We start from the raw sequence: 27,474 nt of genomic DNA on the forward strand, positions 1-27,474 counted from the left end.
AGCCTGGATTTGGCCTGTGAGAGACAGTTTGTTGACTTTTGGTTCAGGTGGTCTATCTTGTACTTGCAAATGTGTATAATAAATTTTAGTCATCTCTAGCCTCTTGATACCTATATAACAATCTAGAGTACAGCACTGTTACAAATGATTCCCAGTTGTCGAAGTTTTTTTTTTTTTACATTTTATTTTATTTTTTTTATTAACTTGAGTATTTCTTATATACATTTCGAGTGTTATTCCCTTTCCCGGTATCCGGGCAAACATCCCCCTCCTCCCTCCCCTTCCTTATGGGTGTTCCCCTCCCCACCCTCCCCACATTGCCGCCCTCCCCCCACAGTCTAGTTCACTGGGGGTTCAGTCTTAGCAGGACCCAGGGCTTCCCCTTCCACTGGTGCTCTTACTAGGATATTCATTGCTACCTATGAGGTCAGAGTCCAGGGTCAGTCAATGTATAGTCTTTAGGTAGTGGCTTAGTCCCTGGAAGATCTGGTTGCTTGGCATTGTTGTACATATGGGGTCTCGAGCCCCTTCAAGCTCTTCCAGTTCTTTCTCTGATTCCTTCAACGGGGGACCTATTCTCAGTTCAGTGGTTTGCTGCTGGCATTCGCCTCTGTATTTGCTGTATTCTGGCTGTGTCTCTCAGGAGCGATCTACATCCGGCTCCTGTCGAAGTTTTATAGAATACCTTGCATATTGGCTTCTTGTGCTTTATTATTAAACAGGAGAAAAATAAGTTTAGAAATTCTAGAAGGGAATTTTTCAATGAGCTGTTATACCATTTTATCTCAAGAGATCCATAAAGGAAAAAATTTAAATATTTTTAAATGTGTCTAAACTCTATAACCTTTCAGATAATTAAGATGTATATGATATAAATATATGATATCTATAATATACATTATATATATGTATACATATAATATTTTGCAGTTTTGCAGTATGAATATACTGAATATTCCCCAAAGGTTACACAGAAAGGACTTTGAGAAATATCTGGTACCAAATATTATGTTTAAATATCTATCTCACAGAAGTAAAGCCTGAGTGGCCATGTGAGTTATGGATCTGTCAAATATTATCCGGGATGCACTGACTTTACAAGTCTTCTAGCTTAATTTTGATTTTTTTTATTTATCAGATAAACTACAGGCTTATACAATAAATAATTTTGCTGTGGTACTTACTTTAATTGGTGCCTATTAAGTCTCTGTCAGTGTCAAATTCGTGACCCATACACAGAGTTTTCCACTGATATACTTTAGAGTAGCCTTTGGCTGCCTAGTTCATTTTAAACAGTTAGTTATCAGCAAGGAAATACAGGGACAAAGAGTGGAGCAGGGACTGAAGAAAAGATCATCCAGAGACTGCCCCACCTAGGGATCCACCACATATGCAACCACCAAACCCAGTCACTATTGCTGATATCTAGAAGTGCTTGCTGACAGGAGCTAGATATGGGTGTCTCCTAAGAGGCTGTGCCAGAGCCCTACTGATACAGATGAGGATGCTTGCAGCTAACCATTGGACAGAATGAGGGAACTCCAGTGGAGAGTTAGAGAAAGGATTGAAGGAGCTAAAGGAGTTTGCAACCCCATAGGAAGAACAACAATATCAACCAACAGACCCCCAAGAGCTACCAGGGACTAAACTACCAACCAAAGAGTACACATGGAGGAAACAATGACACCAGCCAGGGCGTTGAGATTGGGGTGGGTAGGTGTGAGTGGGAGCATCCTCATAGAAGCAGGGGGAGGGGAAGGGGTATTGGAGAGGGGGGAAGCAGATAACATTTGAAATGTAAATACTTAAAATATCCAAGAAAAATATCAATAAATAAATAAATAAAAGAAATTGTCATAGCACTTATACAATTAATAAATATCTATAGTGTTTACATTAAATTTGCTTCTTGCAAGATTTCTTGTATCTATTACCTCTTTCTCTCATATCTAACTAATTTCTCAGTCCTTTGTCATAAGCCTTTGTGTGCTTACAGTATGCTGTAGACAGAAGCTTCTTAATCCCTCAGGAGACTCTCCTCCTGGTGATTGTCAAGTATCATGTGGTTCTTTTTCATAGCTCGTTTCCACTGCAAGGTAAGAGTCTCTTCAGACATAGTAGTTATGTCTGTCTTCTTTGAGATCTAGTTCCATAACAAGAAACATAGATAACTGACCTCTGCAAGAAGTCATCATGACTTCACGATAATGAATATGTGTGAGCATTTTGAAACCTGTTATTTGGGTGCCCGTGTTCCTTCTCTGTCCACTCTTAGAAATGTAACTGTTCTGAACCTACCAGAGAGAGGCATGAGCTTTGGTAACTGAAAAGTCTTTGAAAAAAGAACTAAAGTTAAGGAATCGATAACCCAGGTGTGGTGCTGTCTCATGCCTGAGATCCCAGTTTTGTGGATGGCAGAGGCAGGAAGGTTGCCACAAGTTGAAGCTACCAAGGGTAGGTTACATTGTAAGTTACAGATTGTCCTAGCCTATATAACAAAACACTAACTAGAAAACTAAAAAGAGCAAACAAATCTTTTTGAAGGGGACAAGGAATAGGATTCTCATCCCTTTCATTTTTATTTGTGTTGTGATTACTAATGCTCTCTAGTAAATTCCTGACACCTCCTGTCTAAAATAGTGTCTGGCTCTATGGAACACCTCATAAGAGTATACCTAGTTCTAAATGTACTCAGGCATTCAGTTAGTGTTTGCCAAATAGTTACTGCATATAAGTAAAAGGCTCAAAAACTCAAGCCACAAAGCCTGTTTTCCTCATTTGAAGATCTGAAATTTGAACTTTGGTCTGCCTGGACCTGAGCCGACGTTCACTTTGACACACCAAACCTTCCCCACAGATATTTAAACATACTGCACTGATGAAAAGAGTAATGCCATGTCTAAAGAAACAATGAAAGCAGCAGTGAGAAGGACCAAGACAATCTACTAAAACCGAAGGAAGTGAGGAAAGACGAGAGTATTGTGGAGAGAAAACAAAGAGCCACCAAGTGGTACAGGTATCACAGGAGAGATTGCCTTCCTAAGAAAAGTGTCCCAAACCTGAAAGAGCTGGTGTATCATCAGCAACTCTCTTCATTAGAAGGAACGTGTGGGCCATCATCTTGCTACCATCTCATTACTCTTCAAAAGTCAGAGTTCTGCTGCTTCTGAAACCAAGCTAGGTAGATCTTAAGTCACTCTTATCATTCAACCACAAAACAGGAAGCGCAGTTTACCATCTGGGCTCATGTGAACTTTTAATCTTCAACACATAGCTAAGAGAAGAGCTCAGAGACAGGATGTATGTATGTAATAGACACATGGGTCCTTCGCCCTTTCCTCCGTGCTGTTGCAGAGGAACAAACTGCTGACTTTTCAATTGGGGTAGAGATAATAGAAATCCATTTTTCCTCATAATTTGTGTCATAAAACAAACAACATTCTCTTTTAGGAAGCTAAAAAGAAAAAAGAAAAGAAAGAAAGCAAACGGGGTGAAAGTATTGATTCTTTTCTCAGACTTTTAAATTTTTTTTCTTCTTCCCTCTCCTGTTGGATATCTCATTGTGTGAATGAACTTAGTTATAGTGTTATCTGGATGAGGAGACTGGAAACTGGGCACCTCTAACAGTTTCTTAAATTAGACAAGCACATTCCTACAGATCACCAACAGGCTCAACTTTGTCTGTTTGCTTTTTAAAAGAGGATTCTTAAGGGGTTTGTAGTGCTTAGAATCACAGCAATTTTAAGTGCTTTCCTAATAGATTTGAAGAAAGCGAACTAGTAATATAAGCAATCTAGTCAAACTATTGGACTATGTGTGGATGACAAAACTAAGATCCACAAAGAGGAAGTGACTTTTTCTGGTTCATTTAACATCTAATTAATGGCATCAATGTTTCCTGACTGAGATGCTCTCTTGTCTCACAGCTGCTCAGCAGAATCATGAAGACTGTTACCTTGGAATGCCTGGGAACAATGTGAGGCAGCCTCATAAGCATTCAGCACAAGACATTTGGTCCCTGTTAACACCCTCTGCCTCAACCACATTTTTATGTTTTTGTATCTATTCTTTGAGAATTTCATAATGTAGGTTTTGTTTATATTCTTTCCCTCCCTCACTCCTCCCTGATCCTCCTCTATCTCTCTACCCACCCAAATTCGTGGTCTTTTTTTCTTTCTCTTAAACAAAAAAGAAAAACTATGGGTTCCAATATGTGTTGGCCAAATCCACCATATTTGTAAAGCACGTTCTGTAACTGAAGGGCTTCTTACACAAGCAGAGAATGAGTTATGGTGATGGTCCATGTTAAGAGGGCTTTGCAAGATAGGTCTTGGAGTGAGTGCCAATTTGTTCTAGATCAGTGTGGATATGTGAACGTTTTAGGAAAATCTTTCAATGCTTTCATATGATTCTCAGGGGCTGTAGAACCAAGAGAAGATTTCAGAATCCTGGTGTAGTATCAGATAAGGATTTTATAAACCCATAATGGAGTATCCAAACAATAGTCACTTCCAACATTGCTATTTGATGACTGATTTTTTTCCAATGTAGATGTATCCAGGTGTTGTTTTTACTGTAGTTAGGTATAGAAGGCGCTGGTATAAGGGAGTGGGGGCATCCTCATAGAGACAGGGGGAGGGGGAGGCAGGATGGGAGAGGGGGAATATTTGAAATGGAAATACCAAAAATATCCAAGAAACATAAAATTTAAAAAAGAGGTACAAGAAAACAGCATAAACAATTTACTGGGCACTCAATACATGAGATGCTTTCCAGACAACAACCCTGCAGTCTTGTTGTTGCTCTCAATTACAGGTCAGGGAGCTAAGACAAAGAAGAGTGAATTTGTCCAGAGTCATATAGTTAATTACTGTGAACATAATGTGTCACATAGTTATCGTTACAATGGTGATGTCTGTCAGTACTGTCCTGGAATTACATGCAAAATTATTTAATAAGACCGTATGTGAAAACTATTATTTTGCTTGTAAAGTTTCAGAAGATGTCACGGGAGATAACAATTGATCTTGGTCCTTAAAATGATGCCCAGGAATTTTCCAGGTATAATGAGGTAGGAAAATAACTTCAAAAGGAGGGGAAAGTCTGAGCTAAGTTAATGTGTTATGTGAGGGCAAGGTTTGTTTGGGGGAATATTGAGGCTAGAGGTCATCCTGTGGAATCTCACCAGCTGCAACAAGGTTCTTGAGAAGTTTTGAGTTGACCTTTTGTGCCTGGCTTCTTCCCCATAGCTGCCCCAGTTTAATCTCTTGGATTTTTACAAACAGACTCCTATCGAGGTAGAGAAACAAGATGCAGTGTAAGAAAACCAGAGGGCTCTGTCTCTGCCACTAGCTTATGTGTGGTCTTCGGGGTAACTTGTCTCTTTACACATCGAAACCCACATCTGATAAATAAATGGTTACACCGAATGTTCTTAAGTATTTTAACACACACACACACACACACACACATATGTATATATACATACATATATACATATTTATATATGAAACAAATGATTTTTAAAATAATGATCTTAAGAATTTTTAAAAATTTTATAGTTATCTCATATGTTTCTATGTCTACTGATACACTTTGCCTGAACCATCCTTGAGAACTCGGCAGATTGAGGTCAAAATTTAACTTTAAAATGGAATAGATATATGACTTGGACAAAAACCACTTAATTTCTCTGTGCCTCTCAATAATAGCCCATGAGGCTATTAAAAGTATCAAATAATATATAATACAGTTTCTAGTTCCCAGTAAGTTTTGATTCCTTCTTGTAGAGTAAATATTAGTCACTGGGTTACATGCACTTAAGGTCTTCCTGGCCTAGACAGGAAACAAAGGTAGAATGTGGTAACAGTGGTAATCCTCAGGATAAAGGAAATGGAGGATGTATAAAATTCCCGGGGCTGGGGATTTAGCTCAGTGGTAGAGCGCTTACCTAGGAAGCGCAAGGCCCTGGGTTCGGTCCCCAGCTCCAAAAAAAAAAAAAAAAAAAAAAAATTCCCAGACAACTACTTATCTTCAATATTGCTTAATAGGTGACCAGAAAAGCCACTAGCATTTTTAGGGGGAATACTGAAGGTCAGTCTCCTTGTATTCATCTTTTGCTGCCCAGAAAGTTATGAGCAACACTGCCCAACCTCTCCAAGTTTCCAGGCTTTTGACTTTAAGGTGATTTTATATATATATATATATATATATATATATATATATATATATATATATATATATATATATCCCCAGAATATCTGAGTTTCAAGCGCTATAGGCCAGGAGAAAAGCTAAAAAAGGTCATAAATTATACTATATATTCTTTAGCCATTGGCTTCCCTTGTCCAGTCAGAGGCATGTGTGAAAATATACTGAGGCCAGATTCAATAGAAATCTGAGCCAGCACCTGTGCAAATAATTTTAAGGCTTCTTTTTCCTGAAGTTGGATGAGTATTTTTTTTTAAGTAAGCCAGATTATCTTTTATCTGAGGTGCCATCTTTTACATTCCTAATGCTTTAGATTTCTTCAAGATATGTTTTTTAGTTATAGCAATATTGCGTTGCTCTTTTAAGCAGGATCTGGGCAGTTCTTTTAAAAAGGATAGTACTTTGACATAGCATATGACTCTATTCTGTTTAAAATGGGTATCTAGTAATATATCAAATTCATAGTTACTACCGATTAGCTTTATATCTTACTCCCCAGTTTTTTCGGAAGATGTACTAAAGGATACATGAGACAAGAAAGTGAAAAAGACACTACAAAGGAGGCTATAGTGTGGATTAAAAATAGCAAGTGCATGATCAGAGATGAGGGGAAAGAGATTCTACTAAAATTCACCTTGTTCAAAAATGTTATAATAGTATCTAGTCCCTGCATGCTAATTTCAAAAGTGAAAACAAAATACTGTGATCAAGATACATTATGTAAGCATAATTCCATTTGCAGTAAGTGTAAAAATTTAAAAATAAAAAAAGGAGGAAAAACAAACAAAAACAACAGGTACATACCTACAAACACTACTTTCCAATCTCGTTCACTTCCTGTGCCCTTGAGAACCCAATGCTTAGTACTTACGGTTCTGGAGCTCAACTTCACAATACAAAAAGAATGGGCCCTTCATGCACTCTTATGACTTGAATGTGATAACGTCACACTGTGCTGCGTGACCTCTTCTCCCTTATCATCAGTTGTGTAGCTTCCTTGACTTCCCAGATAGTTCTCTATAGCTTATATCATTTTTAAAGGCATTAGTTGTTGTTTGACAAGAATTAAGTAGAAAATGTATATAGATGATCATTCTATAGTCACAAAGATGATGAAGGAAACAAGTGTTTCAGAGATAATTTTTGTAGAATGATTTTATTGTTGACTTAGGGAGCCCTATGACAATGTTACAACTACTTGGGAACTCCTTGGATGTAGGGCTCAAAAACATAATTTGAGATTAATACCAATGTATTACAACTTTTGATGATGTTAAAATGCATTTTACATGCACATACCCAACCTTCCAAATGTCAAAACTTATCCACATGGGCCACTATATCATATCAGTGGTTTATTCTCAATCAAATGGCTGACTAGGAATGTGGCTCCATGCCATCACTCAGGATCCTAAGAGCATATCTGCCCCCTTCCATGGTGTGATTTTTCATCTCTAAAATGGGAACAATGGTGATAATCTCCAGAGAAGTTATAGGGACAATACGAAATAAGGTGTCGTAAAATTTCCTAGCAGAGTGACAGACTTCTGAAAATAAACTGAACCAATCACTAGCAACGTCGTAGTATAAGAAAGAGAAATCAAATTTATGAATAAAAATAAAGAAAGGGAAATCAGTTCACCATCAAATGGTAGTGTGTTTCTAGGTTTCCAATGATGTCATTATAGAAATATTATTATTAATTCAATAGAGGTAAGCCTATTTAAAATACAAAAAAACAAGAAATATAGACTGAAAGCTTTTAGGAAAAAGTGGGCAGCATAGAGCTTTCTAGACTATAAGCCCTTGGCCCCAGCTAAATGGAACTTGAAAAACTGGATAATTGGGTTCTTATGGTTCATGTCAGAGAAGACTGGGCAGTGACAAGTAGGTGTCACTACCGAGAGATGAATGTATATCAGCTCCCTTCTCAGGAAATCTCCAGACCATAGGGTATGCATTCCAAACTTCATTGCATATTAAACATTTCACAAAGCATCTAACCACAGCAAAGACAATGTTTTTTAGTATCTTAGAGTTACTATTGCTGTGCGGAAACACCATAACCAAAGCAACTTTTGTCAGAAAGGGTTTATCCAGCTTATACTTCCATGTCATTGTCCAGCATTGAAGGAAGACAGGGAAGGAACTCAATAAGTCAGGAGGAGGGACCTGCAGGCATGAGCAGAGGCCATGGAGGGATGCTGTCACTGGCTTGCTCCTTGTGCTCTGCTCAGCCTGCTTTCTTATAAAACCCAGGACCACCAGCCCAGTGAGAGCTCCACACATGATGCTAGGTCCTCGCCCATCAATCAATAAATAAGAAAATGTTCTACAGGCTTACATACAGCCTCATCTTAATGGGGGTATTTTCTCAATCGAGGTTACCTCCTCTCAGATGACTGCAGCTTGTATCAAGTTGACATAAAACTATCCAGCACATGGGACATGGGAGAGAACAAAAGATCAGGTATGGCCCCTTTTCCCTAGGACAAGAGATAACCATGAATGAGATTTAGCAGCTCAAAGATTTAGGATCTCAAAACCTTAATGGCAAGCCATAATTGAAAATAATTACAAAAAAAAGTTGCATCTTATTTTAGGGATAAGGCATTGTACTAGCAGTTCACTTAATCCTCACAGCAAATCTAGTGGATAGTACTGTTACTGTTCTATTTTACAAATGAGAAAATGGTGTCGCAGAGGACTGAGGGCACAGGAAGGCATCTAATACATTTAAGTCCAGCAAGCAGAATGCGCCTGTTATAGGACAGGCTTTGTGCCGGATGCTAGAGACAGATGACTAGGGCTTGGTTTCAGTTCAGTGAGAGTAGCAGGCAGCACACGGTGAAGTAAGTATGGTCTAACATTCTCACTGAGGGGGACTCAATGATGAATGAGACAGAGTCCCTTCCACAAACATCTCTAAGATTTAGGCAAATTATAGATGGGAAAAAAAATTCAACACCATTGTGATAATATTACTCAGAAAAATAAACCTAACATCTAATTCATATCAGAGTTTCCAACAAAAGAACTTTATAAAGTTTTTGAGCAGCAAATTTGCATCAGATCACAGATAGCATTTTGTTATTTTATTTTTGTTTATTTGATAATTATTTTTCATTCTACCTCAAAATTGATGTGCATCAAGTTTCTCCTACCTAGGATTACCAGCATGCTTCAGGGGATAACTATGAAAGATAGTTAAACTATTCCTTTACCCCAGTGCATGCCCAGACTGCCCCTATTCCTAACTTGTACTCAATCTATCTTTTCTGCCTCAAGTATTGTCCCAATGTCTCTATTTCATTAAGTACTATCATTCTTCCAAACCCCACTCAAAGCCTTCTTTTCCACGGAAAGGTACCATACCTTCTTTAATACTCACACAGTATACCATGGGCGTGTTTCTCTTGTGGTTTTTACCATTTCCTGCTTCAGTCTTTTTGTAATATACTTGCTGATCCTTCCCCGTCCACTACTTCTATAGTGAAAGGGTTATTTTGCTGAAATCATGATTTTCTTTCAAATGCCTCACACCCTCTGGCATGCACTGGTCCTGCTGGGCTTCGCTTTTCAATCTTAAATATATGAAATTGCACCATATGACTACAAATTTACAATTTTTACCACTTGAGCACAACTAACAAAATGTCTTATTTTCACGAGGTCTGGCTCTCACACAAGCATAATTTCTACAACCATTGCTTTGTTTTGCTTTATTCAGGACCTTATTCTCAGAGACTTGATTTTTTTTCTCCATGAACTAAGGTTATATTAATATACATCCAATTTTCTTGTTTTATCATTTAATATTGATCTATTTCTATCGGTGGAAATTCAGGACCATGTTTAAATCAAACAATTTTTTTTAAAAACAAAGATTAGAAGTAGAAGCATTTAATCATGCATTATGATAGGAAATTGGAGAAGAGTAGAAGACTAAAGGAATTAGAAAATTCTTGAAGTTACTCAATACCCATGATTTGCCTGTTTCTTAAACTCTTAACATATGTAGACTTTTTTGTTGTTGAAGCACTTTATTCAGAGGCTTGGGGGAAAGGTTGTATGTAGAAGCCCACGCTGTCTGCTGTCCTGCACAGGGCAGACCTTAGACATATCCCTGTGGCTAAGAGATATGTAGACTTTTTAAGGAAAGCTTCACCTCTTAGGATGCACTCATCAATAAATACTATCAGAAACTGGATTTTTAGACCCTGGAGGACTATCTCCAAACTTGCAAAGGATTAATGGAATCTAAGACAGGTTCTGAGTACGTGTTTATGAGGAATGGGGAGGTATGAGTAGAAAATCAAAATAGAAACCTCTGGAACCAGAAGTAAAATGGAAGCCCTGAGCACTTGATAAGATAAAAGAACAAGAAGAGGGAAGTAGAAGAAACGATGATGGAGAGAGATAGATGTGTTTTTAACTTGAGAATGTTGTGCCTCTTTGTAGGCACAGCAGAAACAACATGATTTGTTTTAAACCAAACAGATAAATACATTCTCAGTAAACAAGAGGGAGAAACTTATTTTTTAGGTAGCCTCAGTCCCTGAGGGTCATTCCGGTTCAAGTCATCTGCCTTACAACATCAGACTAAAATGGGAAGTTTGCATGTTTTAAATAAAAGAGTAGAAACAAGGGGATTGAGAGAAGCACAGCAGACCCAGCATATACAAATTAGTTCATGCAAGTCACCAGACTGTGTCATGACAGACTTGTGGGATATAGGCCCTGCTACATAAGGGCAGGCATTTCGAGTGGCAAGCATGTGTTGAGAGTTTGAGACAGGAGAAGTCTATGTTTATCAAGTAGTTGACATTGTTGGTATGTTTGGGACTGTAGTTTCCTAACCTTCCGGCCTGCTTCTCTGTAGAGGCTAAAAATTCCACATGGGAAAAAATAGGCCTAAGTATGTTAACACAATGTGGGAACTAAAAGCTCACAGAGTATTTTCTAGGTTTCCTTGTCTTCGATGAGATTCCTCTTGTCTTATTTCACTTTGGTTCCTAGAGCCACAACCTACTTTTCTCCCTTGTGGTAAGAATTCCTTCTTTGGGAGGACTGTAACAGTTTCCACTTCCTCTTTACAGCCCCAAGGATAATTCCACCACTTTAGCTTAAGTAACCAATGATTTTATTGGGCTTACCCAGAGAGCGTGGTGGGGAGGAGCTACTACAGGAACGTAAAAATCTAAAGCTTCTGCTGGGGAAAGTCTTCACACCTTCACACCGCATGGATTACGGCTTCCCATAGTAACATAGGTGGAGCCCACCATCATCACTTAATTTTACCCTCCCCAGCCTATAGCAGTCTAGCATTTCCCAACACCCTGAAGGGCCATGCAATTACGGCATAATTGTAGTACGGAAGCAGTATTTTGTAGTGGCTAAAATCTCAGAGGAAGGTGAAATGACACTCTACACCAAAGGTTCACAACTTGTGGGTCACGACCTCATTGGGATTAACTGAATGTTTCACAGGAGTCACCTAAGACCATCCTGTATATCAGATATTTACATTAAAAATCATGAACATGGCAAAATTGTAGTTAAGAAGTAGCAAGAAATATCATTTTGTGGTCTGGGGTCACCACAACCTAAGAAACTGTATTAGCCCGTCATAGCATTAGGAAGGTTGAGAACCACTACTCTATATGCTCTTCCACTGAGAGAACACCAACTGTCAACAGAGGCCATTCTGATGAACTCTTGCAAGCGAGCAGAACTAATCAGATGAAGATGGTGGCTATTTTGCTGAGATTACATTGTCTAACATTCCTCCATCTCTATCTTGAATATATAAATGTTGATCCCAATTCTTTAGTTGTCAGAATAAAATATAAATTATCTCATTCTTCAAATTTTCCATTAGTAATATGATGAACAAGAATAAATGACATAGAAATACACCATAGAAAATAAAATTGGGATTCTGTTCCTTAGAAACTCGGCTTAAAAAGGAGGAGTTTATGTGAGTACTGTTTGCCTTCTTATAAAATGATTCACTTTTAAACATCTCAACTTGGCCCACTTGGTAATCTACACTTGGTAAGTCTTACATGCTTGGTCTTTAACAAATTCACTATATTCATATGCAACCATTGAGAAATGTCCAGAATATACGTATGTACCCAGTAAATGGAAGTCCCTTGCTAATAGCAACCCTGTTTGTGGTAGTGTGAATCTTTATCATCCTTGTGATTAGCAACACAAGCAAATGACCTAATGTTTTCTTGCAGAAGAGAGTGACTGATTATATAGCTTCAGTATCTACAAAATAAACTACAGGTTTACCGACTCACACTAGGGAACATATGCAGAGAATAGATCTTTAAGCCTTCCCCTGGGTAGCTTAAGAGATTTTTTAAGAGTAAAGATGTGGTTGAAGGAAAGGACACTGGAAGTAAGGAAATACACCTATTCAATTAACGTCGCCCAGCTTTCATATTATCATATGTAAAATGGAGTTAATAGTAGCCAAAAAGACCAAAAGTGACAATACTTGTGAAAATACTATATAAATTGCAGTGTAATATGAATGTTTCTAGGAGGTCACCTTGCCATTGTACAGGAAAATTATGCCTATTTTAAAATAAATGCACACTTGCCCTCCATGGAACACTCAGCAAAAAGTTGCTTTTGGAGAAACAGTTTTACTTGTAACTCATTCCATTATTTTCTCTGCACATCTTTTTAGCACATAAGGCAGATTTCTTCCTTCTTCACCAGAATGTCTAGATCCTTGAATACCCCCCAAGACTCTTAAATTTGGACATTCCCCTTCAAAAATTAATATATTGCAAAGATAACCCCAACTGGAATGATAAGTCTATCCACATTTGTGTGATACAAAAGTGGAATACACACACACACACACACACACACACACACACACACACACACACAAATGTATATGGTCTTCCAGGAAATAAGTCATGGCCAGAAATGGCTCCAGGGCCATGGAGGGTTCCTTTCTAGCTTTGGATCTTATTGCAAAGTTACAAAAGGCTTGTACAGATAAATTGCAGAATTTATGGCCAGAGCAAACCATTCCCCATAGCCAAACCTTTGTTTCATTTTCTGGTGTTTTTAATCTCAAGCAAACATGACTTTCATTTGACATTCTGTAATGTCGGACTCTCAAATTGTTGTACACAATTGGGCATCAGTGATGATCATATTGGAAAATACAGTTGTAGTAACTTATACATATTAATATGTGGACTTTTTCCAATCCTACCACCTTTAAAAACTGAGCTGGAGATCCTAAAGGAGTATGCCTTCTCTGCCTTTATAAAGTGTCTTTTTTAAGTTTGTGAACTCAAATTAATTAGGAAATTAATTAGGAAATAATGATTAGGAAATTATTCCTAAAGTCCTTTCTTTCTTCTCTCCTGATTCCTAAACTTGCAGGGATGGTGGTGGTTATGTTTAGCTGAAAATGTGGTTGCAGCAAGCTGAGCTTTGTCTGCTAGCCTCCCTTGACATGTTTTATTCACAGTTCTGGAGACTTGAAACCAGAATTTCACACAGTGGCCTTATTAAACTTTAGGACTAAGAGGTAAGGGCAGGGTTCCAATCAGCCATTATCAGGATGGTGAGACATAGATTTGCAAAACTGCAAAGCTGATTATTTTCACTCCAGAAAGATATTGCTTTTCTTTAGTAAAATACTAAAACCTCATGAATGTGTCAGAACATTTGTGTTTTACTTCGAAGCATATTAAAAACATGAACATGAACCAATCAAAGATCATTCAACCATTCATCAAATAGGATACATTGACAGTATTTCAATATGCTAGACAGCAAATAACAAAAAGAAATATGTCTTACATTGTTTCCTACACACCTGAATAAGAGAAGAGATATTCTTTTCAATTTACAGTGACCTATAAGACTTCATATATGGCTGGGTATTGTCACATGGCAATATGACAAGATAATAATTGAAAGGTGGACAGAGGCCATGGGAAGGATTGAATCGTGGATATAGCCTCTCTCAGGGATCCATTTTGAAATTCTGGGATTGCACTTTCAAAAGGCTATTTTGAATTCCCACCCAGTGGCACTGCAGATAATAGAATCTTGATGTCACCAGAGGTGACAGAATGGATAATAGACTGAAATGAATGAGATGAGAAATCATGAAGAGTTGGAGTTCATTTTTATTTTGTGAAGAGCCTCCTTTAAGGACCATGGCGAAGTAAAGCCACCATTAGACAAAAGAACAGTACCACATAACTCTAGACAAGTCTCTGAGGCTCTTTAGTCCTTTTGCTTTGTCTCCGCAAATCATTAATGAGATTTGTTCTTTCTACTTCATGGCTGTACTGTGCGATGATGCATGGCAACATATCTTAAAAATGTATGAATGCCTAGCATATCCTCAAAGACTTTTGTATGCTTTTACATTAGGCCAATTATGCTATAATTTACAAAGTCCTTTTGATTTCTTTTTCAGACTTCTCTTCCAGAGACTCAGAATTACTGGCACCAAAAAAGCACTCTAGGATTTTTTTTTCTTTGAGATGTATTCTACATGCCACATTATTCACTCTTTTAAAGTGTACAATTTTGTGGCTTTTAGTGTATTCAAGAAGTTTTACAAACATCACCACTATCTAATTCCAGATGGTTTTCATTACCTCAAAAAGAAATCCTGTACTCATTAGTGCTTGCTCCTCGTGGCCCCTCCTCCCAGCTGCTGGCAAGCACTACTTTACTTTCTGTCTCTGTAAATTTGTCAACTCCAGAAACTTCATATAAATGAAACAATATAATATGTGGTATCTCTATGTCGATTCAGTGTAGTGAGCATATTCCCAAGTTCTAGCAACATCACACCTTGTATCAGTTCTTCATACATTTCTCTGGCTAACTAATATTCCATGTATAGATGTACCACTTTGGCTTGTATATCCATTGGTAGATGTATACTTGGGATGATTCTATTTTTCCTTTCTGATGAATAAATTTCAATGAATACTCATGAGTAAGTTTTCATCCACACATATGTTTTCACTCACTTGTGTTTATACTTAATAAGTGTGAGGATCATATGAAAGAACTAGCAAACTTTCAGTGACTCATCCTATCACATTTCTTAGCAGTAGTATATCCAGTTCTAATTCCTACATATACTTTCCAACACAAATTATTATTCATCTCTACCTTTATTATTATCACTGATCCCATTTTAGTATATATGAAGTGATAGTATTTCACTGTGGCTTTCATAAAAATTGTAAATGGCTAAAACTGTGCATTTTTTGTATTCCTTTGAACTATTTATATATTTCTATGGATAAATAACTACTCATGTTTATTATTCATATTTTAATTGAAATATGAATAATATTTTAATTGGTTTTTTGTTGTTGTGTTATATGTATGTTTTCTGACTTATTGATACAATCTTCCACCAGATATTAGATTTTCAAATTTTTTCTATTCTATAAGATATCTTTTAATTTTTGATGGTCCATCAGAAAGTTTTTTAATTTTTATAAATTCAAATGTATCTCATTTATCCTCTTGGTTTTTTTTTTTGGTGTTTTGTTGTAATATCTAAAACTATTGCCTAATAAAAGTTCACATGAATATCTCTCTTGGTTTTCTTTAAGAATCATAGAATCATATACTTTTAACAATTAAATTTGGCACTGTGATTCAGTTTCTTAATGTTCCACCTATGAGAATAGGGATTCTAATTCATTCTCTTGCTTAAAAACATCCTGCTGTCCTGTTAATGTCACCATTAACTAATTTGTGCTTTTATATGCATATTAAGATTCTTTTCACAATTTCTGTTAAGACTTGTCTTGGTATTTTGAAGTGATAAATTGTTTTGGGTAGAATGGCTATTTTGACAGTGTTAATTCCACCTGTGTATGAGTTTTTTTCCTCTTTTGCTATCTTCTTCAATTTCCTTGTTTAGTGTCTTAAGATTTTCACTGTAAAAATCTTTCATAACTTTCATAAGAGTAATTCCAAGATTTTTCTGGGCTATTTTGTGTAGGGTAGTTTCCCTGATTTCTTTCTTGGTATGTTAATCATTGGTATTTAGAGAGACTGCTGATTTTAAATGTTAATTTCGGGTTCTGATATTTTAATTAATGCATTTTTCAGCTTTAAGAGATTTCTCAGGGAGTCCCTTAGCTCTTATATAAAAAGAATCAGATCATCATATAACAATACTTGGACTTTTTCCTTTCCCATTGTATCTCCTTTTTCTTCTTCTTTTGTCTTATTGTTTTAGCTAAATCTTCAAGCACCGAGTTGATTAGGAGTAGAAAAGGTGAACATTGTGCTCTGTTAGTGAAAACTCTTTGAGTTGATTTCTACTTAGCATGGTGTCAGCTGTGGGCTTGTTGTCTATTGCCTTTATTATGTGGATATGTCTCTGTATCCCTAGATTTTACAGACCTTTTATTTTACCATGAAGAGATATTACATGTTGTCAAAGACATTTCAAATCTTCTGTCATTCAGTATATTTATGTGGGTACAATCTTTGTTTTGCATATGTAAACCAACCCTACATCTCTGGGATAATTTTGACTTAATTATAAATGATCTTTTTTATGTAGTCTGGAATTTTATTAAGAAGTTATACATTGACAGGTTTGGCCATGTTCTAGTTAGGTTTTCTAATTTGGTGATTAAACACCATGAGCAAAAGACATTTGGAGAGGGGAGAGTTTATTTCACCTTACACTTTATTGTGAAAGGAAGTCAGCAAAGGAACCTGGAAGCAGAGGCTGAAACAAAGGCCATAGAGGAATTCTGCTTAGTCCTCATGGCTTGTTCAGCCTTCTTTCTTATAGCACTCAGGCATTTTCTCAACTAAGATTCCTCTTTCCAAATAACTCTAGTTTATGTCAAGTTGACAAAATAATAAATAACAAGGATAATTGATTCCTTGTCAACTTGACAGGATAACACATTACTTTCAAACGATAACATTTCCTTTCTTCATTATCACTGTCATCTCATATAAATAGCAATATCATATTATCAAACTAAAGTAGAACTGTAAAAGTCCCATAGTCTTTACAAGTTCAATCTCGTTAAACTATCCAAAATCTAAAAATTTTTAGAGAGACTCTAAGAATCAGTCACTCTAAAAATCTGAAATTTCTCTAAAACATTTAAGTCTCTTAACTGTGCACTATGATAAAATAAAAATTAAGTTACATACTTTTTGTTCCAAGAACAACAAACCAGGGCCAAAAGAAATTTGGAGAGGAGAGAGTTTATTCACCTTACAGTTTAGAGTCTTTCATGAATGGAAATTAACAAAGAAACCAAAGCCATAGAGGGATCATGATTAGTGGCTTGCTTCATAATTCACTCAGCTCACTTTCTTACAGCACTAAGGACTACCTGAATAGGAGAGCACCACCTCCAGAGGATCTGTCCCCAATCAATCACTAATAAATAAAATGTACTACTGACTTGCCTTCAGTCCATCCAATGGAGACATTTTCTCAGTTGAGGTCCCTCTTCCCAAATAATTCTAGCCAGTATTAAGTTGGGGAAAAAACTAACCAGGACATCTTATTATTATCCATTTGTGTTAACTTGACACAAACTAGCGTTATCTGGAAAGAGGACTCTCATTTGAGAAAATGCCTCTATCACACTGCCTGTCGGCAAGACATTGGTGTATTTTCTTAATTGACGATTTATATGGGTGTCCTCAGCTCACTGTTTTAGGGGATACCCCTGGCCGACTGGTCCTGAGTGCTATAAGGAAGAAGGCTGAACAAGCCTTGAAGACTAAGCTCATTCGTCTATGGCCTCTGTTTTAGCTTCTCCTTCCAGGTTCCTTTTGTTTTATTTCAGGTTTGGGAAATGCAGACACCATATAAAGGTTTCTTTCTTTCTTTCTTTTCTGTTTTATGACATAAGTTCAGAAGTTCTGGATTTATTAGAATTCTGTGATGAGTCCATCAGCCCTGAGTTTATTATAGTTGGGAAATTTTTTAATAACTACTTCTACCTTGTTTACTTTTGTGGATCTGTTTAAGTTATTTACCTCATCTTGACTCAACTTTGGTAGGACAAATATAGAAATTAACTCATGCCTTTTGGATGTCCCAATTTAGTGTCCTATGATTCGCTGAATTTCCTCATTTTTATTTCTCCTTTTTTATCTCTAATTTTATTGGTTTGGGCTCTCTCTTGAGTAATTTGGCTAAAAATTGTCAATCTTCCAAAGAGAAAAGTTTTCATTTCCTTGATTCTTCATATCGCTTTATTTATATTTCATTAATTTCAGTGCTGATTTTGAATCTCATCTCATATACTTATTTTTTTTTGTTTTATTGGAGTATATTCCTATCTTTTTGAATTGTTTGAAAAGAGGTATAATCATTCTTTTGAATTCTTTGATAATTCTTCCAAGTCATTTTTATAAGTTGTCATTGTTGTAGGATTATTGACTTATAAAAGAGACGTGCTGTCTTGCTTTATTTTTCCTTTCAGTTTTTTGAGATGGTATTTCTCTCTATAACACTAACTGTCCTGGAACTTGCTTCATAGACCAGGGTAGCCTTAAACTCAAAGATCTGCCTGTCTCTGCCTCCTGGGTGCTAGGATTAAAGACATGTACCATCACCTTTGGCTGTCTTGTTTTAGATGGACAGATAGGTAGGCAGGCAGGCAGGCAGGCAGGCAGGCAAACAGACAGAAAAACAGACAGACAGATAGATAGATAGAGGTATAGTTTTGTGCTGGAATTTATGTATCTAGAGTTAATTTTTAATTGTATCTTCTATTCTGTCTTATGTTTTATTTTAATTTTTCAATTCTGGCCACCTTTGTTCACCGCTGTGTTCATTACATGACTAAATCCTAATGTGGTTAACGTGTCCTTTTGCTTTGTGGGTCTGATTGGTACTTAGAAAGGAAACTCTATCTCAACTCTTCCTCTGATGATCAGATATTGCCCTGCTATATAGAGTCTCCAACCTAGGCCTGCACAACTTCTGGTGAGTTGTGGACCCCCTTCACATATCTGGGAAACTTACTCAAAACCAAATAAAGTACTCTGGATCCCAAGAACCACTGGAACTTCTTGGGGATATAAAACTTCCCACTGGCCTGTGGGCCTAACCTGAAGTTAAATCAAGCTGCCACCTTTATCCAAGGGTGCTGCTCCAAGATGTGACAGTTAGCCAAGTTATGATAGTCCTTACCCAGGTTTAGGATAGTCTTTCTGCACAGTTCCAGATTTAGCTTGCTAATATTTTGTTCAGTTATTACCCTGTGACCATAGAAATTCCTCCATAGTTTACTCTTTGTACTATCTTTGTCTTGGATTGTTAATTGAGTAACATTTTTATTATGAAATAAATTGGGAGGTTGTTACTATTATTTTCATAAGCTATTTGAGAAAGATTAATATTAGATCTTTAAATGTTTCATAGAATTCTCTATTAAAACCAAATGATCCTGCGATGCTGTTTGATTAGGAGTTCAGTATCTTCACTCATTACAGGTCACTTTTGATGTTTTAAAATTGTTTTTCATCAGTTTAAGTAATTTGTATCTTTATAGTAATTTCTTGATTAAGTAAAGTTTCCATATATTTGGATAAATTCACACACATTTATAGATGCTTCCAAGACAGAGAAGAAGAGCAAACTTAATATAGCAGAGCCTAAGTCAGAGAAACACTGATCATTTCTTTAGTTGGAAGTAATTTTCCACTCCTGATATTTGTGAGTTAGCATTTTCAACTGGAATGTCAAAAGCCTCTTTTTTCTGGATTATTAAAATTATTGATGATTTAAAGCCAAAGATGACCTTTTTGTTTTCCAAGAAAATGTCTGGTACCCCATTGTTATAAATTACCTCCAGAATACAAACTCCCTTGGATACCTAGATACTTTTGGAACATTGACAATTTTGAGATGAAATAAACATTGTCAACTGTTGTTATAAAGATGGCCATAGTATGATTTGAGAGAAAGATTTGACTTTAGAGGATATTTCTCCATTAAGTTACTCTAGTGACCTAATGTACCTTTGAGTTCTCTTGATTTTGAAATCACACTGCAAGAGAATTACTTACTTGTTCTATATTATAGAGCACTTATAATATGCTAGTCTTGGAAGATTACTGATTTTGTATGTACCTATTTTTTCACAGTTCAGTTGATAACCCCATTTGGGGAGGATTTATCAATAATAATTTTCATTTAGCTTTGAGACAAGAAAAGTATAGTCATATATCTTTAAGGTATAAAATATGATTATATGCACGTATCAAGCCAAACTAATAAGAACTTCTATTTCATCAAACATTAATCATTTTCATGCATTGGAAACATTGATACATATCTTTTCTTTTTATTTTGAAAGTTAATGTAGATGTTTACAGAAAATAGCTAGCCTATTGTGATATAAAGAACCACAACTAATTCTTTGCATGGAACTCCTTTGATGAACTCAAATAGATGATCTAGATGGAGCTTTCTCTATGGATGCAGTCTTCTTACCTTGCAGTCTTTCGTGCAAGGACATAAAAGACTAGAGATACACCCAACATACCAACACTATCTTACATATTTTCAAATAACAGCATTATGGTCACATCTGTTGGTCCATTCTTCCAATAGTTCTAGCAGATAGTAATCATTCAATGTTGTGAAACAAAAATAAAATCAAACCTGTTGGTCTCTCTTATATTAGTTTTAAGAAGAATTTTTTTTTCTCCTAAATCTCAGGATTTAGGAGACCAGAGAAGAGGAATCATGAATTTGATACCAAGTTTTGCTTCATAATGATACTATACATCCCAAATAATTTTAATTTTTAAGAGGAAAAATGAAACCAGTGAAAAACTGTCACTGTGGTTGGTCAAAGCTAATTGAATATTTTAGAGGTTTGTATGACTAACATATCATAAATTTCACAACCTGTTTCATGTGTCAATCTTGGCTCTTTCCAACTTCCATTCCTTTTCAAACACATCATGCTCTCTGCCTGAAACACCCTCCAGTGCTTTGTTTACTTAGAAAAAAGTCTGTTTTTATTAAGAATACTCTTTCTGTGAAATGAAACTTCTACGAAATTCTTGACCTCAGGAGTTTAACATTTGTTAGTTGTTAGTTCGTTTTGCAGATTATTATCCTGTCAGTTTATCTTCTGATTCGTTGTGTAACAATTGCTACCATTTTGCTCAGTTTTTAAAAACATTTTATTCAGTCCTATCAAAATTTGCTCATCTACATTTCCATATTTGCTTATCTCATGAAATAGTTACTGAATGCTTATTGCTTTGCAAGCAGTATTACATTTAAATTTTACAACTGATCTATGTGTTCTCTCCACTTCACAGAAGGCTAAATGTACATCTAAAGAAATCCAGTAGTTTCTTCCAAGTTTTATCTAATAAGACAAGCTACCATGTTCTACTTCTTACTGAGTAAATTATATTGAACCCTCTCTCTTTCTGTACTTTCCACTGATTCTTCTCTGAATGTAATATCAATCCTCAGAAGGATTTGTGGAGCTTTCCTAGAATCAGAAATGAATTTTGGATTCTTAGTGTTTTGGGTTCATCATGGTATAGCTTCTTAGGGGGACATTATTCAAAATAGTCCTTGGGAAAAGCATGAAAGAAAGCATGGAGAAAAAAAGAACTGTAAAGTATCTGTGGTATGCAAGCTCCCATCCCCTCTTGCAGTTGTTAGTACACATATTCTCAGTGGAAATGTCAGTGACTGTAATGCAGGTAATACCCTTTAGTTTATCTTGATGCTGTCAGACAGAGTAATGTTACCTTAATAGGGCTAAGCTTAGGCTTCTCTTTCTGAATCCTCTCCTCCTTCCTTCTCTTCTTCCTTTCTTTCTCTTCCCTGTCCTTTCTTGTGATTCTTATCCTCCCTTTTCTCCTTTGCCTCTTTTTTTCTCCTTCTCCCCCACCCTACTCTGCTCTCAGTCCTTGTCTCGCTCTCTCTCCCATTTCAATCTTCTCAAGGAGCATATAAGTGTTTTATAAGTGGAACAGTACACTAAAATCACCTTGGTAAGTAGCTCTAGATTTTTTTTTCAGAAATCAAATCAGAAAAGCTCTCCAGAATCAAAGTACTGTATATTAAATTTCAGTTTTCAAATTCCATCTCGGGTGTTTGAATAATATGGGGAAAGATCTGAATAATTTGTTTTATTGTGAAGCACTTGGTAAATAAACAAAATTAAGTACACATGTGAGGGATGTACAATAAAAGAGCTCAGCCCTCTGGAATTATTCAGCCTTTCTGGGGTTCCTTATTACTCTAGCAGAATTTTCACTTTGCTTATGATTTATCAGTTAACTAACATTTTCTAGACACTTCACACATATTGTTTTAAATGTCACAGCTCTTCAGAAGTGCTTTTATCCAGCTCATTTTTTAAAGGAAGACACTGAATTAGAAAAGATCTGCGGTTAGCCCCAGTTACAATATTTGACACTAGTAGGTGGAATTTCTGGGATTTTTCAAGCCTAGCCTTCTGCCTCCTAAGTCTGTGTGCTTCAAGCACATCCTGTTATTTTTGCCCAGGTAACAAATATCAAGTAAAACTAATAGTACTTATTATGTGTGCCTGATAGTGCTTTAGTATCTGGGCTGAATATTAATTTATCAGATGACTACTAAATTCATCTTTCTCAGGCTGGCATTTCATGTGATGAAATTGAAGAACACAGTTCCATGTTTCCCAAGGCCTCACAATGAGCCACCCGGCATCAGCCATGACCTAAATATCCTTGCCTCATTCAAAGGTCTCATACATTCTTGCATATTTGTAAGACTGTAGCTTCATGTGCACTTCCACAAACAGACAAAATGCAGAAAACAATCACTTCTCCTTTTCACCAACACACACCTGTTTTCTTCCTCAAGCTTGTTTTAAATGACTAACTAATGTTTGGAATCAAAATTAAAATTTGTGACCCTTTTAAAAGGGGAGTTTTCCTAATTCCTCGGTGTGGTGAACACAAAACACACGTGCTGTGAATGGGGACTATCGATGAGGAATCAGGATATTCTAGGAATCACGTTTATTTCCTCACTGAAGTGTTATAGGAGGCAATCGTTTTAGAATGTGTGTGGGAGTATCGACTGAAGTTCAGAGAGCGAAAAGAACCTTAAATACAAGGTAACACAGACATAACAAAGCTGTTATGTAGAAGATTAAATAGTAAAAATCGTCTCCCAATTCTACAGAAATTCAGTCATCTGTCTCAATATCTGTGATATTTATCAAATTGGGTATATTCCTTCAGAAGTTCTATACACAAACATAAGCAAAAAACACAACAATTTTATTTACTCCACATTGTTACATATAAAATTGATTTGAATGGGCATGGTTACATAATAATTTACCTATTCTTGTACTGATGGGTATTCATGCTGTTCTTAATCTTGTGCTGTTATAACAATATTGAAGTGATTGTATAAATGTTATAAATGTGTAAAACGTGCTCCAAGTCAAAGTATATGTGTGTATTTTGTTTTTTTTTTACATTAAAAGAGAACTCAGTTGAAACATATGTAATCAATACACTGATATCTAGAAACACATCAATTGGGTAAAGCATGTGAAAATGGAAACACTTTTTTGTCGTTGTTTTGTTTTTGTTTTTAGCATCATTGATTCTGCTCAGGCAGTGATCCTAATAATAAAAACAAATCCAAGATGTGCTCTTTGACAAAACTATAGAGAGAAAATTACAGAGGTCAGACCCAAGTGGGAGGGAGTAAAATAAGCTTAATGTATTCTTCCCTCTTCATATTTGTCCTATGTTTTGGTACAGTGCAGGCTGTGTGCCTAAACCTGTCTACACTATTCTACAAACTCAAGAGCAATAAACTAGTAGAAACACCTAACTGGGACTCAACAGGAATTGGGGAATTTTCAAAAAGTGTTCAACTGAGTGATGGCATTAAAGGTTCTAGGTTATGATCTCATTGTATCTATTACAAATCATGCTGAGAAGAGGTGACAAGAAGTACAAACTTCAGTGACCTAATGCACATTGTGGTGACCAGAATTCATAATTCCACACTTCCACACTTGAAAGTCCTAAAAATATAGATTTGTAATATGCTTCCAGCCAGAAAAGGTAATTAAATGTTAACTATATTGATTTAATTGTTGTTTTATATATATATATATATATATATGCTTTAGAGAACTAGACAAATATACTATTTGCCATGAACACTTTTGTTGAATTAATAACCGAGTATATCTAAAAACATACTTCCAAGTTATATAGAAGCAATTAAGATCATCATTAATAACTGCATGGCATTCCTTTTTATAAATATGGAATAGTTTAATTAACCTCCTAACAGTAGACATGTAAATACCTCTATTCTGTTTAAATAATGCTACTTTAAACTTATTTCTAAAAATCTCACTATTCCTACAAGTTAGATTTTTAGTAAAAATGTATATATATTCTTACTTATTTAAAATAACTAACAAATAATTCCTTTCACCAATACTTAGTATTTAATTTGACATGCAATCTAGAATGTAAAATGGTATTTAATTTGTCTTTCTATTATTTGAAGGAATTTCACCAATTTTCATATACTTCATAGTTATTTTCATTTCTTCTTATATTTTCCTGCTCGTGATATTGTACTGTTTTTCATCTTTTGTCAAATATACAGAAAAATAAAAAAATGAACTAGAAGAAATTCAATAGTTCAATTGATCAATGGACTAGTAAAATAGCCACAATTCTCAAAAGATGAAATACAAATGATCAGTTGACATTTTAACATTTTCTTCTCTGCTGTATATGTGCCAAGGGCCTCAAACCAGCTCCTGTATGCTGCCTGGTATGTGACTCAGTGTCTAAGAGGTCCAAGTTAATAGAGACTGCTGGTCTTCCTAATGGGTCTCCTCCTTCCTCAGCTTCTTTCAGTTTTTCCCCAATTCAACCTCAGGTGTCTCCATCTTCAGTCCATTGCTTGGGTGTAAGAATCTGTGTCTGTCTCAGTCAGCTGCTTGTTGGGCCTCTAAGAGGACAGCGGCACTAGGCTCCTGTTTAAAAGTACACCATAGAATCAGTAATAGTATCGGACCTTGGAGCCTCCCCTTGAGATGGATCCCAACTTGCAGTGAGAGAAGAGGAACCTAACCCTGGAAAGACTTGAGGACCCAGGGAGTGGGGAGGCCTAGTGGGAGTGGGCTAGGGACATCCTCTTGGGGACAGGGAGAAGGAGAAATGGGATGGGGAACTGTGGGAGGGTAGATTAGGAGGGGGGTAAAGACTCAACTGTAAAAAAAATAGTAAATATAAAAACAAAAAAATGAAAAAAATACAAACTGTGTTCTACCCAAAGATGTCTTTAATAGAGGAATAAAAGATTTCTCCTTTACTAGCCATCAGAGAAATGCAAGTAAATTATATTGAGATTTCAACTCACCCCAATGAGAATGGCAGTCATTAAGAAAATAAAAACATGTGCTATCAGGAATGAAGACATAATAGAATCCTTGTCCAGTGTAGGCTGAAATATAAATTAGCCCAGTACGGAGTTTCCTTAGAAAACTAAAACCAGATCTACTACATTATCAGAATATACTACTCTGCATAGGTATCCAAAACAATCCAAGCATTATGTCACAAATGTACACCCATTTTTACTACAGCCCCATTCATAGTAGTTATGTTATGGACTTGACCTTGGTATCCAACAACAGAAGAGTGGATAAGCAAACATGTCATATACATAATGCAATAGTTTTGAACATAAAGAGTGAAGTTTTCTCATTTGCAGGAATATGGATGTACCTATGGTTAATTATATTGAGTGAATTATGTCAGTCTCAGGAAAACAAAAATCATATTTTCCTCATATATGGGTTCCAGAGTTTATATTGGCCTGTAAAATGGTTAACCACTCATTTTGGAATCATATAGCAAATAATTTATATTTCATTCAATAAGTTGGCATGATGTATGATATAGAGTATATATGTTTTGGGCTTTTCTTGTTTCTTTTACAAACTAACCTGTGCTGAAGCTATCAAAGTATTATAACTGTCATATCATATCTTTCCATTTAATTCAGACCTTCTCTTACATACATTGATAATTTATTTTGTTTTTGCCTTGGAAGTTCCACATTAAAGCTCTCTATAGAAAGTCTAATAAACTATATTCTTCAGCCTGCACTGTAGATTAATGATGATGATAGGTCAACACTATCTGCATTTATATAACACAATGACACTAATAGTGGTTAAGTCACATACCTTATTTGTTTACTCAAAATGGTGCAGTTTTTTTTAAGTGGGAAGGAGCTTACTTAGACATGGATGTGAAGTCATAATGGGTGGAAAAATGTAGGTCTGACGGAAAAGATCAGAAACTGGGTAGTTATGGAAAGAAAGTCTGTCTTACTGTCTCAGTTCCTGCTGACATGGAATCATATTCAATATTTACAATTAAAAAGAAACAAGGCAAGAAAGAAAATGTAGAACATAGGCCAGTCAATAATTTCAGAGCCAACATACAAGCAGAATACCTCTTGCCAAACTCTTCTCAGTGTTATAATGCACTGAAATGCATGTTTTCTTTGCAGGTCTACAGTGTATCCTTAAATGTTTTAACATGGGAAAGACTTTATATTTTGCCAATCATTTCACAATGACTTTCTGTAAAAACTTGATAATGGATTGTTGATATATTTTTGCTATTGAAAATAAACAGTTTCAAAGAGTAGGCTTTAATGTTTAGTCTCCGATGAGCAGGAGCTAAATAGGTATTTGCATTATCTGTGCTAATTGTTCAGCTACCTAGACTACAACATGAAATGATGTGACCTTCTAAAACCAAATTGAAACAGACCCAGATCCCACTTACAAATTTCTCTGTCAACTGGAAATACAGACACTGACTATAAACGAGTAATAGAAAAAGATATCTGACACACTCAGAATGCTATTTCTTCAGGCTATAATCATTTAGTGTACATTTCCACTGTGTGCAATTTCCAAATGTTATGCTCACTTTACCACCTACTTGTTGTGACTTTGTCTATCTCCACATATTCTGCCCAATTTCATACCTTAAAAAAGAATCCTATTTAATTTTTTTATTAGAAAGCTTTTAATGGCCTTAACTGGTCAGATTTTGTGTCACCAATATTGATGAATCAGTACTACAAAGAGAGAGTAAGCTTCCTGGAAGAAGGTATCTTTTAGCGGAGTCCGGAGATATTACAAACTG

The 27,474-nt window shown here is 36.0% G+C and overlaps 1 protein-coding gene and 1 long non-coding RNA gene across 3 annotated transcripts in view; one reads left to right on the forward strand and one right to left on the reverse strand.

The window, feature by feature from the left end:
- Positions 1-3,167, reverse strand: part of LOC147998253 (uncharacterized) — a 35,116-nt gene extending 31,949 nt beyond the window's left edge. The window contains exon 1 of the long non-coding RNA XR_015646574.1: positions 3,060-3,167. This is a non-coding gene — a long non-coding RNA (uncharacterized LOC147998253). The remainder of the gene's footprint in view (positions 1-3,059) is intronic.
- The window catches only part of Ar (androgen receptor), a 174,522-nt gene that overhangs the window by 104,788 nt on the left and 42,260 nt on the right, over positions 1-27,474 (forward strand).

The sequence above is a fragment of the Rattus norvegicus genome, chromosome X (genome assembly GCF_021556685.1).
Source record: "Rattus norvegicus strain SHRSP/BbbUtx chromosome X, alternate assembly SHRSP_T2T, whole genome shotgun sequence".
Lineage (NCBI taxonomy): Eukaryota > Metazoa > Chordata > Mammalia > Rodentia > Muridae > Rattus > Rattus norvegicus.